Below are 13,523 nucleotides of genomic sequence, written 5' to 3' on the forward strand. Positions count from 1 at the left end.
TACCTCTCTGTTAAGGTTCCTAGCAGTCTTAGCTATATCCCAGATTATTCCAGCCAGTGTTTAAGTCCATAATGTATGACTGACATTAATTTAAACAGATGATTATACAAGAAAACGCAAGTTCAAACAATTATAAATTTATTAACACACATACTGTTGTTATTAGATTATAATATGCATGACAGATAAATTTAATCATTCAATTAATCCTGGAATTATTTAGGCATGTAAAGAATACGAAGCCTAAGAGAGAGAGTTAAGAATAGAACATGCCTATGAGATTTTGAATTAAAATCTTGGCGCCGTCTTCCTAAATTTCTGGTGATCATACACTGTTCTCCTCCTTTTGTTGCCCCTTGATTCAACCCACGAGCAATCACCTTCCTTTCTCCTTGGTCCAATCTTAAACTATGGCCGAAACCCTAACCGATTTACTCTGTTTTCCTCTCAAGTCTCTCTCTATAAACACGAACTCTTTGTATACGTGAATAGGGTTTTTCTTAACCCTAGATAGACGTATACTATTCTTTATATAGGCTTTAACCAAAAACCTAATTCCATTTATTTTAAGAGACGGAAACCTACACTAATATAATACTAGTCGGCCCTCATATGATTTCATAAAAGAATATAAAACCCTAAACTATATACTACATTAAATTCATATCTAAACTAAGTTTACCAAAGCATAAATGTAAATAAAACAAATAAATCAAATAATCAATTAAATAAAAAAATTAACCAACTAATTCAATTAAATAAACAATTAATTCAAATAAATAAAAACAATTAAACAATCAGCAAATAAGCAAATAATCAAATAAAAATGCAATAAAATAATTAATTAAATACCGAGACTATCCTTTTAAAATTAGGGGTATTACATTCTTCCCCCCTAACAAAAGGAATTATGTCTTCAGAATTCGATCTTACCTTCTTCTAATATTTCAGGAAACTGCGAGCGAATGACATCCTCCCATTCCCAAGTAGACTCAGTGATGAGGGTTGAAAAATGAGTATTTGAACCCCTTAAGCTTAGGCATTCTAGTACCTTTATCTATCTTATTTTACCGTTTTAGATTGATTTCGTATTATTTCCATTTTCAAGCACTTATCCTGAAAATAAGCTAACTCAGCCAAACAAGAGCTTAATTGAAGCAATTCTGGAATTAAACAAAGAAAATAGTAAAGTGGAGAAAGAAGGAAGCAAATGAAGCCAAAAGTGGGAAGCAGCAAAGTTTGATCGATCCAAGTTCAAGGTTCGATCGATCGAACAATGATCGATCTCAGCACTTCAAGATAGATCCAAGCCTTGACCCAAAAGCATAAAGTCCAAAAGTTCGATCGATCCAACACCATCCTTCGATCGATCGAACACTTTTGTCCTTATTCAAATGATTGATCCTATCCACAGCGGCACCACCCACTAACCACTTTTGTCCTTTTCCCATAAATATCTTCCAAAAATATCTCGGATTTATCTTTTTCCAAAAAGCTCAGCCAGTTGGATCGATCCAGCCTAAGTTCAATAGATCTCAGCCAGTTCGATTGATCCAAGTCTAAGGTTCGATCGATCGAACTTCCTCCAATGCGAAAAAGTTAAAATTCCACCTCATTGAAAGTTATCTGTTATCCAATCATTAGGGAATATTGTGTGCACGACCCCAGCTCATTTTGGGTGTCATTTTGACCTACCTATATAAAGATAAGGATTACTTTTTACAAAGGGAGGCAACATTATTTTCATATCATCTCTTGGAGAGGAAGCTTAGAGGAAGAGGAGGCTAGAGACACCATTGGAGTTCTTCATCAACAAAGAGCAGATTTCAACCATGGAATTAACCCTTGAGGGTTGGAGCAACATCACCATGAGTGGCTAGACATCCTCTTGGGGCTAGAGTTAGCCCCAAACATGCTTTCTATATCTTAATCTTTTGTATCATTGAGGGATTAATGTTATAATTGATGTTTTGATACTTTGATACATATATATCTTATTTATTCAATGATTTATGTGATTTAATACTTCCAATTGATCATTTCATTCTATCCATATGTCTATGTATGTTAGAATAGATGTTCATGTGCTTGTCTCTAGATTTTGTGTTATTAATGCATGTCTATGTGGATTGATGCTATAAGTTTGGAGATTGTCAAAACATAGTGCATAAAGGAATACTCTTGTGATTCTCTTGATGGTTCATACTTATGCCTTGATGGATTGTGCCTCTCCCCTAGTTAATTTCCATGCTAATAGTGTAGATGTAGTGTAGTTGTAGTGTAGTGTTAAATGGGAAGACAATCTATGCTTGTTGTTTGATGATCCAAGCTTTTGAATGCAAGTAGCATATGTCTCTATCCTTGTGTTGAATTTGGATTGTGAGATTAATGAAAGGATTAATGACTTGTTTTGATCTATTGTGCCTTTCACATGTTGCTCCGACAATATATGCGTCATTGCTTAGATATATTGTGCCTTTCACATGATGTTTAGATAATGCATGCTTAACTAGTCATCCTTGCTTGTTGAATCAACCAAACACACACACACCAATATTGCAACACATCATTTGCCCTCATTAATCACTTGTCAATGATATAGAAATGCATTGCTTGGTGGTGATCTCTAAACCCTAAGATCTCTCTCTTTCTTACTTACTCTTAATTGCATTCTTTGCTATCATTTAGTTTAATTTAGTTGCTCTTTAATTAACTAACCAACCAATTGTTTGATCACTCGACCTACTAGCCCTAATTGTGATTCCACGACATTGCTCGATCCTCATAATCCCTTGGGACGAACCCTTCTCACTCATACTACATAGTATAGGTGTTAAGTGGTTTATAAATTTAAGTATGATGCCCACTTGACGCTAATTTCCAAACTCAAAGTGTTGTGCATTATTTTGTGCACACATTCGGGTCGCATCATAGTTTTTGCCGAGGATTGATTGATTAGATTTGGCAGCATCGAATTTGTGGAATTGATTAGGATTAGTACTCTTTTGTTCGTGTCTTTACTTTACTTCTATTTTTCTTGTTGGTTACTTATTATGTTGATTACTTAACTAGGGGCATTGTTGGAGAAGAAGCAAGCAAAGGAGCCATAAAGCATTCAAGTAAGCAAAGAAAGTAAAAAGCTAAAAATTCTAAAAATTTGCTAAGCTAAGCTTTAAATTTGGAGTTGAAGTGCTAAAGGACCTTTGTGAGAATTTCTTTACTCAATCCCTTAGTTAAATCGTCGGCCCGCGTGGAGGCTTATTTTTAATTGTTTTGCATCATTGTTGTTAAAGCATGGGACTATGAATTAAATGTTTGTGGAACATGTCTAATTGCATTGTTATGAAGGCATAGTGTTTGTCATTCTTTGTGTTTAGCATTGTGCATGCATGGGCGTCGTTCATTGAGACCGACTTTTGTCCTTCTTGATTTGCATCTTGAATCTATCGTTAGAAATCCTAGGGGAAGAGGAAGTTTAAATAGAGCCAATCTATCAATGGATGACCATAATGATAATCATGTTGAGGACCTTGGTCACATAGACCAACAAGGTATCCTTCATCCCAATGTGCACAATAAGAACATACAAGTACTATTAGGCATGCCTAGGCCATTCATTCACCAACCACCACAACAACAAGGCCAAGTTCCATATGGAATTCCAAGGCCAATGTATGCTCCACAACCTCCCATCAACAATCAAGGAATTCAAAACCAAGGTGTTCATGTTGCACCTCAAGTAGCTAATTCACCTCTTACTTTAAGAGACCATTGTGTACCTAATGAGTATAATGCATCTACATGCATCCAATTGCCTCCATTTAGAGCACATCATTATGAAATTAAGCCACAAACCATTCAAATGCTTCCTAACTATCATGGACTTCCAAGTGAAGAACCTTACAAGCATTTGGATAAGTTTCTTGAAGTATGTTCCACCGTAAAATATACGGACATGCCGGAAGAGGTTTTAAGACTCAAACTTTTTCCATTCACCTTAAAAGACAAGGCAAAGTATTGGTTTAACAATCTTAGGCCTTTTTCAATCACCTCTTAGGCAGAAATGCAACAAGAGTTCTTGAAGAAGTACTATCCGGTTTCAAAGACCAATGCCTTAATTTGAGAATTTTCACATGGGGATGGAGAAACATTTCATGAGGCATGGGAACGCTTCAATGAATTGCTTAGGTAGTGTCCACATCATGACATGCCCAAATGGAAATTAGTTCAATACTTCTTTGAGAGCTTATCGGACAACTATGAGGGTATGATTGATGCTTCCATGGGTGGCTCATACATTGATAGGCATGAAGATGACGTGTGGCGTCTCTATGAGAGCATGAGTGAAAATTCTTTGTATAGAACACTATCATCTAAGAATGGTAGAAATTCACAAGGTAAGACGAGTGTTGGCTTACATCAAGTCAACCATTCAAATGAAATAGCCGCCAAAATGAAGTCTTTATCTTAAAGGTTTGATCAATTTTTGATTAACCAAAACTCGGCGAACCAAGTATCTTCCTTCCCTAACCATTCTCATCATGCATCAAATGAAACATGTATGACTTGTTCTAGTGTTTTTCATTCTACTTCTCATTGTCCTCACGGACAAGTGCAAAGTGAACCTAATGAATAAGTCAATGCGGCTTTTGTGAACCAAGGGAACAATCCTTATGGTACTCATTATAATCCAAGTTGGAGAAATCATCCGAATTTCTCTTGGAAAAACCAAGGAGAGGGCTCAAACCCTTCCCAAGGCGGTTTTCAAGGGAAGTACATTCCACCTCCACTTCAAAACCAAGGATCCCAAGGTTATAGACCTTATCAATCACAAGGGAATCAATTTGCTAATTCTCATTTTCCCAACCAATCTTATTCCCAAGGTAATACTAGAAGTCCCGCCTTTGAAGAGAAAGTTTTGAATGCTTTGGGCACTTTAGAGGCTAACACTCAGTTGCTTCATTCTCACTCTCAATCTACTGCGAAGTTAGAAAACCAAGTAGGGCAAATAGCAAGCACTCTCAATGCAAGAGAGAAGGGAAAGATGCCTATAAATGCCCCACCTAATCAATAATGTGTCGTGGAAACCCATTCCTCATCGGAAGGCCACACCATTGAACATGTTAATGCGATGACTACCTTGCGGAGTGGTAGGATTGTGGACAATCAAGTTGGAATGTCCAATGAAGAGAGTGAACCGGTGCAACCTCAAGTTGACACCCGTCCCGTTTCACATCCCATTCCTCCTTCATTGCATATACATAACCTTGTAAATGAGAAAGTCTTGAAAGATGTGTTTGAAAAAGAAGTTTTGAAAAATGATGTTGGAAAGGTTTTATTGACAAATGACTTGAAAACTTATGTTGAAGAGAGTTCAAAAGAAAATTTTGAAAAAGTGTTTGAACCAAAGGTTCCATTTCTGGATGCCTTAAAATGATCCATTTCAAAAGACAAGCAAAAGTAAAACTAATGAAATCATGGAAATGTTTAGGCATGTGAAAATTAATCTTCCACTATTGGATGCAATCAAGAAAATTCCGGCTTATGCCAAATTCTTGAAAGACTTGTGCACCCAAAAGTGGAAGAACAAGAGCCAAGCACTAAGAAAAGTGGTTTTGATTGAGCAAGTAAGCTCAATTTTACAACATAACACTCTTCCAAAGTTTAAGGACCCCAGTTCACCCACTACATCATGCATTATTGGTGATCATATCATTAATCGGGCGCTTCTTGACTTAGGAGCAAGTGTTAACCTTCTTCCATATTCGGTTTATGTCAAATTGGGCCTAGGTGAATTGAAACTGACGTCGGTAGTTTTGCAACTTGCCAACTGATCCATTAAGAAGCCTAGGGGTATAATTGAGGATATTTTGATAAAGATTGACAAATTCTTCTTCCCGGTTGATTTCGTTGTCATAGACAAGGAACCGGTTCCCAATCCTAACAGCCAAATTTCCGTTATCCTTGGCCGTCCTTTCTTGGCAACCGCTAATGCCAACATCAATTGTAGGACGGCGACAATGAAGATCTCATTTGGACACATGAAGGTGAAGTTGAATATCTTTAATCCCACACCTAATTCATTTGACAAATATGAAGGAGAAGTTAATATTGTAGATGAATGTCATGATCTTCAATGCCAATGAAATGAGCTTTTGTGTAAAACCAAAACTTCTAAAGGATCATCTTCAACCTTACATCCTAAAAATCTTGTTTCAAATTCTTGCTTTGAAAGGGCATAGAAGCCCAAAGGTTGTAATTGCATAAACAAGGGACCAAAGATTTCTTTTGAGCTTAATCCAACAAGTTCTTCAAAGAACCATTTGTTGGGTGGAGTTCAAAGCATCTATCACACCCCAACAAGGAGGGGATGCATTATAAGTTCTTTGATCCGGGCTAAAAGAGCCTAATGTCTTGCTAGAGACGTTAAAGACTAGCAAAAACATTGGTAGGGTGTCAAAACCCTATTCCTCCCCCATTTCTATCTTTCATTTCATTTCTTGCGAAGTCTAGATACTTGTTTTTGGTTCATATGCATTTCAAGGAACTTTGGTGAGGATTGTATAAGCTTTCATGTCATTATTGAGCATTCTGCATAGTTCGATCGATCTCAAACTTGAGTTCGATCGATCGAACTCTATTCTGCATCCAACACTTAGAAAATTTTTCGACCTGCAGAAACCTGCATCCAAATCACCTCTCTATCCCATCGTTCGAACTAACTCTTAGATCGATCAAAAGACCTTCGATCGATCCAACTTCCAAGTTCGATCGATCTCATGATTCAACACTTAGAAAAATTTTGAGCCTGCATCAACCTGCATATTTCAGCTCTCTGTCTGATCGATCAAAACATTCCAAGATAGATTAAGAAGTTCTTCGATCGATCGAACTTCTAAGTTTGACCGATCTCATGTTCCAAAACTTAGCCAATTTTCTGAGCGAAAAACTTGCATATTTTTGCTCTCTGTCTAATCGATCGAATTCTTGTTTCGATCGATCTTAATCTTCATTTCATTATTTTGACTTTGTTTTGACTTTTCAAATTTCCAAAAATCCAAAAATATTTGCATTTGTATTTCATTTTATTTTTCAAAAAGTTTTCAAAAATTCAAAAATATTCTATTTTAATTAAATTTTAATTATTAGTGTTTATTCAATTTAATTTACCTAAAAAAAAAAAAAAAACCAAAAATATTTTATTTTATTTTTCAATTTTTAATTTTAATCTCAATTTTTAATTTTCATTTTGCAATTTTCAAAAATTTCAAAAATCCAAAACTACTTTGAAGAGAGTTCATCAAAGTTTGATCGATCGAAATCTGTTGGGAATGTTTTTAAAAATAGAACCAAGGGTTTGCAAGATATATTACAAAGATCGATCTAACTCACCCTTATCCTCAATACCCTAACCTCTTTTCGTCGTCGTCACTGTCCAACCACTTCACCATCTCCGGCAAAGCTTTCCGGCGAGTTTCCAAGCTTCGCATCTCTCTCTCTCATCTCGGATTCCATCTTTCCCTCTTCGCATCCACTTCTCTCACTCGTTGAAGGTAAGAACCGAAATCCACTTTGAGATTTTGAGATTTAATCTTCGATTTGATGATTCAATGATTTACATACTCAATTTAGGTTGCTTAGATGGTTGAATCTCCATTTTTAAAGCTTCGAAGCCCTGAGTTTTTATATGTATATATATGTGTATGCTTTTATGTATATATATATGTGTTTTTGATCTATCTTTGGGAGTATGGGCCTTCTTTGTGATGGATACTTGTTGATTTGATGAATTGTTGGGCCTACGAACACGTTCGTGTGGGCCCCATGCTTCCAAAGTCACAGATCTGTGACCTTTGAGTTTTCAACGTTGCACAGTTCGATCGATCGAACTAGTATCTCCGATCAATCTTAAGAGATCGATCGAACTCATGTCTTCGATCGATCGAAGTAGTGAGATCGATCTCACTTACTTTCGATCGATCCAACTTTTGTGATCGATCTCACTTCTTTTTATGATTGATCGAACTTCATAGATCTCTTACACACACTTCATTCATCATATCTTATGTTCATGCTATCATATCTATGCCCAATGCCTGTGATATTCCACATTAGATGCATTTCATACTTACATTGTTTAGCATATTTCATATTCTACCACTTGTATAGATTCATGTCATATTTGTTTTGTTTATTGTGCTTGACATTCATGATTTTATTTTGTGCTTTGAAATTTCTTATTCTGGCACTAACTCTCATTGCAAGTTTTTCTTTTTCTTTTTGCAGGCCATGGTAAAGAGGAAGACCGTTGCCAACAGGCAACACGGGCCCACCCGACATACTAGGCCACGGACAGAGGAGCCAGCAGAGCCCTCTTATGCACAGCGGGAGCCATTACAGGCTACCCCACCTCAGTCACCATCTCATGAGCCTGAGGATGACTATATACTATCCACTGCTGCGGCTCATCCTACTTTCACTCCATCGCCATCTCGACCGCAAACTGGAGCAGAGCATTCACATATACCACCTCAACCAGCTCACCTGGGGTGTGATAGGCCCACGCCTCGATATGCGCGCATGACACTCGACCATGAGTCAGAGTTTGACACGGCCTTTTTCTCTATTATTCAGAGGGGCCTAGCCGCTATTCTTGCCCCCGTCACAGAGCCGGTCTACCCACGGCTGGTTCGGTTGTTCTACCAGAATCTCCGACCATGGCCGCGTACCACATCCGAGATGGTCACTTCTATCGATGGCCATCCGATCACCATTACAGTGGACACTTTAGCCCGCTCTTGCCGCTGTCCACACAAATGTCCTCCAGAGCTACAGGACACATATCTGAGGCTATTCAGGCCTTCATATGTCGACATGGCAGTTTTCCTCACAGGTTACCATGTTAGTGGCGAGACCTTCGCCACCCGGACATTCCTTCCCGACGACCTTTGGTTTATTGATTCCGTTCTTTACTGGAACATATACATGGTGGGGCACAAGATTCAGAGGAGTGGCGATTATCTGACAGCCCTTTACTTTTTCTACACTGGGTATTGGGTGTCCATTCCCGCGCTCATCTGGAGCGTGATGAGGAAGCTATATGACGAGTACATCAGCAAGGAGATGCCCGGACGGGCTAACTCTCTTCCCTTCAGCCACCTCATCACCTAGATTCTCATCGATCAACGCTACCCCATCCATCCTCGGGAGCACCCCGAGACAGGTTCCTGTCACTACCTCAAGAAGGATTGGAACAAGACCTATCGCTCCATTATTACCAGGCTACAGGACCACGTGGTAATGGCTGCAGCGGAGTTGGAGCTGGAGGAGGCACAGGCCCAGGCCCAGGCAGAGGCACCGGCACCGGCACCGGCATAGGCAGTAGCAGCACATCTCGCTGCGGACGACGCACCAGTCGATCCGGCTGCCGAGCACTTAGATATAGACTTAGAGCGCCCTGCAGATGACGCAGAGTAGGACTCTCCAACCAGGTCGCCCATTCAGGAGCAGGAGCAGACTCAAGAGCTTTCTTCTGATTCATCTATGCCTGAGACTCTAGGTATGACCCCCTACTTTAGAGTACGTCTGCAGATGCTTGAGGATGCTGTTGTTGCCATCCGAGCTGACCTCACAGCCCACAGAGCTGATTTTGCTACCTTCCGCATGGATGTCGCGACCATGTTCAAAAATTTATCCAGAGACATCTACGGAGCCAGACCTGCCCGTCCTACCTCATACTCCTGAGCTCCCAGTCCTTTCTATCTTATGATCCTTTCTCCTTTTGACACTTTACTATTGTCACTATACATTATTATTTTTACAGCCGGTCTGTCGGCTTTGATATTTTTGTTGTACCTGCACTTTATCTATTTTATATATCTATTTTTGTTATGGATTTCATATATTATATTCTCATATCTGTATGTTTGACTCCATTAGGTGCATCACAGTAACTTCAGTAAGAGAGTGCTACCCAATTTTCAGGACCACCCTTATACCTCTCTCATTTCTTTATCTGTTTATCCCATTTACACTTGCATGTCCACTGTGCACTGATTATCCCATTTTGTTATCTGATAAGTTTATCCAAGTGCCAATTTTCAGGACCACAGTTCATCCCAAGTTTGGGGGGGCAATGCCACCTATTTCGGATACTTCAGTCCCTATCATTCGTGCTTAGTTGCACTGGTATACTCTTTCCTTTGTTCTCTTTGCACATTGAGGACATTGTGCTTTACAGTGTTAGTTTTAAATTCAAATTTTGAGTATGACTTGTGTATTTGAGGGATATTTCTATGATTGGTCCATTTCTAGCTATGATTTTGATATTTTGAGGACTATATTGCTTAAAATTTAAAAATTGCTTGACTTGAGAGTCCAATACTCCTTGTATGCCTTATGAATGCCATTTAGGAGTAAATTTTTCAAAAAATTGATATCATGCTTGCACTTGTGGTGCACATCATCTTGATTTTGTGATTGTTTTGAGATTCACTCTAGGATTCTACACTAGCACAGACGCACACTAGCATTCATTTGTGGGGTACATGCTTTGTTGATTATTGAATTGGTTATATCCCAATTGGGCTAGTAGTGCATTGAAAGCTTTCATTCTTGATAAAGGTGGATAACAACCCCTTTTTCACTAAGTAGCCAGGATTCTAGCCTCATCAAGCACTGAACTTCTCGCGCCGAAAGGTGGAGGGCCCAAACTCTAGGTTAATAATTTAATATTAAAAAAAAAAAACAAAAGCAATAAAAAGTGAGTACTTCTCCCAAAAGGTGAGAAGTAGAAAATGATTAGATGGTTGTTGTCTTGATTTGTAGCCTAATTGATTTGAGCTTGTAAGTCCGTAGGGGTATTTGAATGCCTAATGCCCTAAAGCCGTCTGGTTTGGGAGTCATTGACCTAACGCTCGACCTCATGAATCGCTAGAAAGCTTAATAGATCAACACATTGCACCATACTTCCATCTTTGATTCGATTAAAAAAAAAAAAAAAAAAAAAATCAAGTAAAAAGAATAAGTGCGCCTAGATGAATAAAGCTTTAATAAAAGGTCCACTTTTTGTCTTGATGATCGGTACTAGATTTGTGTGCTAGTTTGAGGGTAAGGATGTGATTAATTCTTTAGTTGGCTAAGATAACAACACATTTGATGCCGATCCACTCAAAAAGGATTCTAGAGTTGTTTTGATTTGCATGATCATTTTCTTGATGTGTGGAGGACCATACTTGTTTGCTTGATGTTGAGATTTTGGGAGATTGCTTAGAAAGGGTTAAAAAATTGCATACTTGAGGTAGTTCTCTCCCAATGCTTATTTGCAATATTGGTGCCTCTTTTGAAAGAATGAGCTTAATGTTTGTGGGTACCATTTCTGGAAACCCTCATGAGACTTTACTCGTCCACTAGCGGTAACCTAGGGGTTTAAAAGGCTTGTTGCATATGCTAAATGCAATTGTGCTTCCTACGAAAGTGGCGTTATCCATTTATTGTTTTCTAGTTCATAGTTGTATAGTTGTTCATTTCATTCCTTTACTTCCTAGTTCATTGCTAGGGACTAGCAATATTTAAGTTTGGGGGTGTGATGAGTGCTAAAAAGTGCGTATTTAAACCCCTTAAGCTTAGGCATTTTAGTACCTTTATCTATCTTATTTTACCGTTTTAGATTGATTTTGTATTATTTCCATTTTCAGGCACTTATCCCGAAAACAAGCTAACCCAGCCAAATAAGAGCTTAATTGAAGCAATTCTGGGATTAAACAAAGAAAAGAGCAAAATGGAGATAGAATGAAGCTATTGAAGCCAAAAGTGGGAAGCAACAAAGTTCGATCGATCCAAGTTCAAGGTTCGATCGATCGAACAATGATAGATCTCAGCACTTAAAGATAGATCCAAGCCTTGACCCAAAAGCATAAAGTCCAAAAGTTCTATCGATCCAACACGATCCTTCGATCGATCGAACACTTTTGTCCTTATTCAAATGATTGATCCTATCCATAGTTGCACCACCCACTAACCACTTTTGTCCTTTTCCCATAAATATCTCCCAAAAATATCTCGGATTTGTCTTTTTCCAAAAAGCTCAGCCAGTTGGATCGATCCAGCCTAAGTTCGATAGATCTCAGCCAGTTCGATCGATCCAAGTCTAAGGTTCGATCGATCGAACTTCCTCCAGTGCGAAAAAGTTAAAATTCCACCTCGTTGAAAGTTGTCCTTTATCCAATCATTAGGGAATATTGTGTGCACGACCCCAACTCATTTTGGGTGTCATTTTGACCTACCTATATAAGGATAAGGATTGCTTTTTACAAAGGGAGCCAACATTATTTTCATATCATCTCTTGGAGAGGAAGCTTAGAGGAAGAGGAGGCTAGAGACACCATTGGAGTTCTTCATCAACAAAGAGCAGATTTCAACCATGGAATTAGCCCTTGAGGGTTGGAGCAACATCACCATGAGTGGCTAGACATCCTCTTGGGGCTAGAGTTAGCCCCAAACATGCTTTCTATATCTTAATCTTGTGTATCATTGAGGAATTAATGTTGTAATTGATGTTTTGACACTTTGATACATATAGATCTTGTTTATTCAATGATTTATGTGATTTAATACTTCCAATTGATCATTTCATTCTATCCATATGTCTATGTATGTTAGAATAGATGTTCATGTGCTTGTCTCTAGATTTTGTGTTATTAATGCATGTCTATGTGTATTGATGCTATAAATTTGGAGATTGTCAAAATATAGTGCTTAAAGGAATGCTCTTGTGATTCTCTTGATGGTTTATACTTATGCCTTGACGGATTGTGCCTCTCCCCTAGTTTATTTCCATGCTAATAGTGTAGATGTAGTGTAGTTGTAGTGTAGTGTTAAATGGGAGGACAATCTATGCTTGTTGTTTGATGATCCAACCTTTTGAATGCAAGTAGCATATGTCTCTATCCTTGTGTTGAATTTGGATTATGAGATTAATGAAAGGATTAATGACTTATTTTGATCTATTGTGCCTTTCACATGTTACTTAGACAATATATGCTTCATTGCTTAGATATATTGTGCCTTTCACATGATGTTTAGACAATGCATGCTTAACTAGTCATCCTTGCTTGTTGAATCAACTAAACACACACACACCAATATTGCAACACACCATTTGCCCTCATTAATCACTTGTCAATGATATAGAAATGCATTGCTTGGTGGTGATCTCTAAACCCTAAGATCTCTCTTTCTCTTACTTACTCTTAATTGCATTCTTTGCTATCATTTAGTTTAATTTAGTTGCTCTTTAATTAACCAACCAACCAATTGTTTGATCACTCGACCTACTAGCCCTAATTGTGATTCCACGACATTGCTCAATCCTCATAATCCCTTGGGACGACCCCTTCTCACTCATATTATATAGTATAGGTGTTAAGCGGTTTATAAATTTAAGTATGATGCCCACTTGACACTAATTTCCAAACCAAAGTGTTGTGCATTATTTTGTGCACACGTTCGGGTCGCATCACTCA

The 13,523-nt window shown here is 38.2% G+C and overlaps 1 non-coding gene across 1 annotated transcript; it reads right to left on the minus strand.

The window, feature by feature from the left end:
* Nucleotides 1-4,102: 4,102 nt before the first annotated feature.
* LOC132315162 (small nucleolar RNA R71) lies at nucleotides 4,103-4,209 on the minus strand. Its single transcript, XR_009483593.1, has one exon. It is a non-coding gene; the product is annotated as a small nucleolar RNA R71 (small nucleolar RNA).
* Between the last annotated feature and the right edge of the window lie 9,314 nt (nucleotides 4,210-13,523).

The sequence above is a fragment of the Cornus florida genome, unplaced genomic scaffold (genome assembly GCF_030987335.1).
Source record: "Cornus florida cultivar Cherokee Brave unplaced genomic scaffold, ASM3098733v1 CherokeeBrave_3.0.0_Hap2_Chr06, whole genome shotgun sequence".
Classification (NCBI taxonomy): domain Eukaryota; kingdom Viridiplantae; phylum Streptophyta; class Magnoliopsida; order Cornales; family Cornaceae; genus Cornus; species Cornus florida.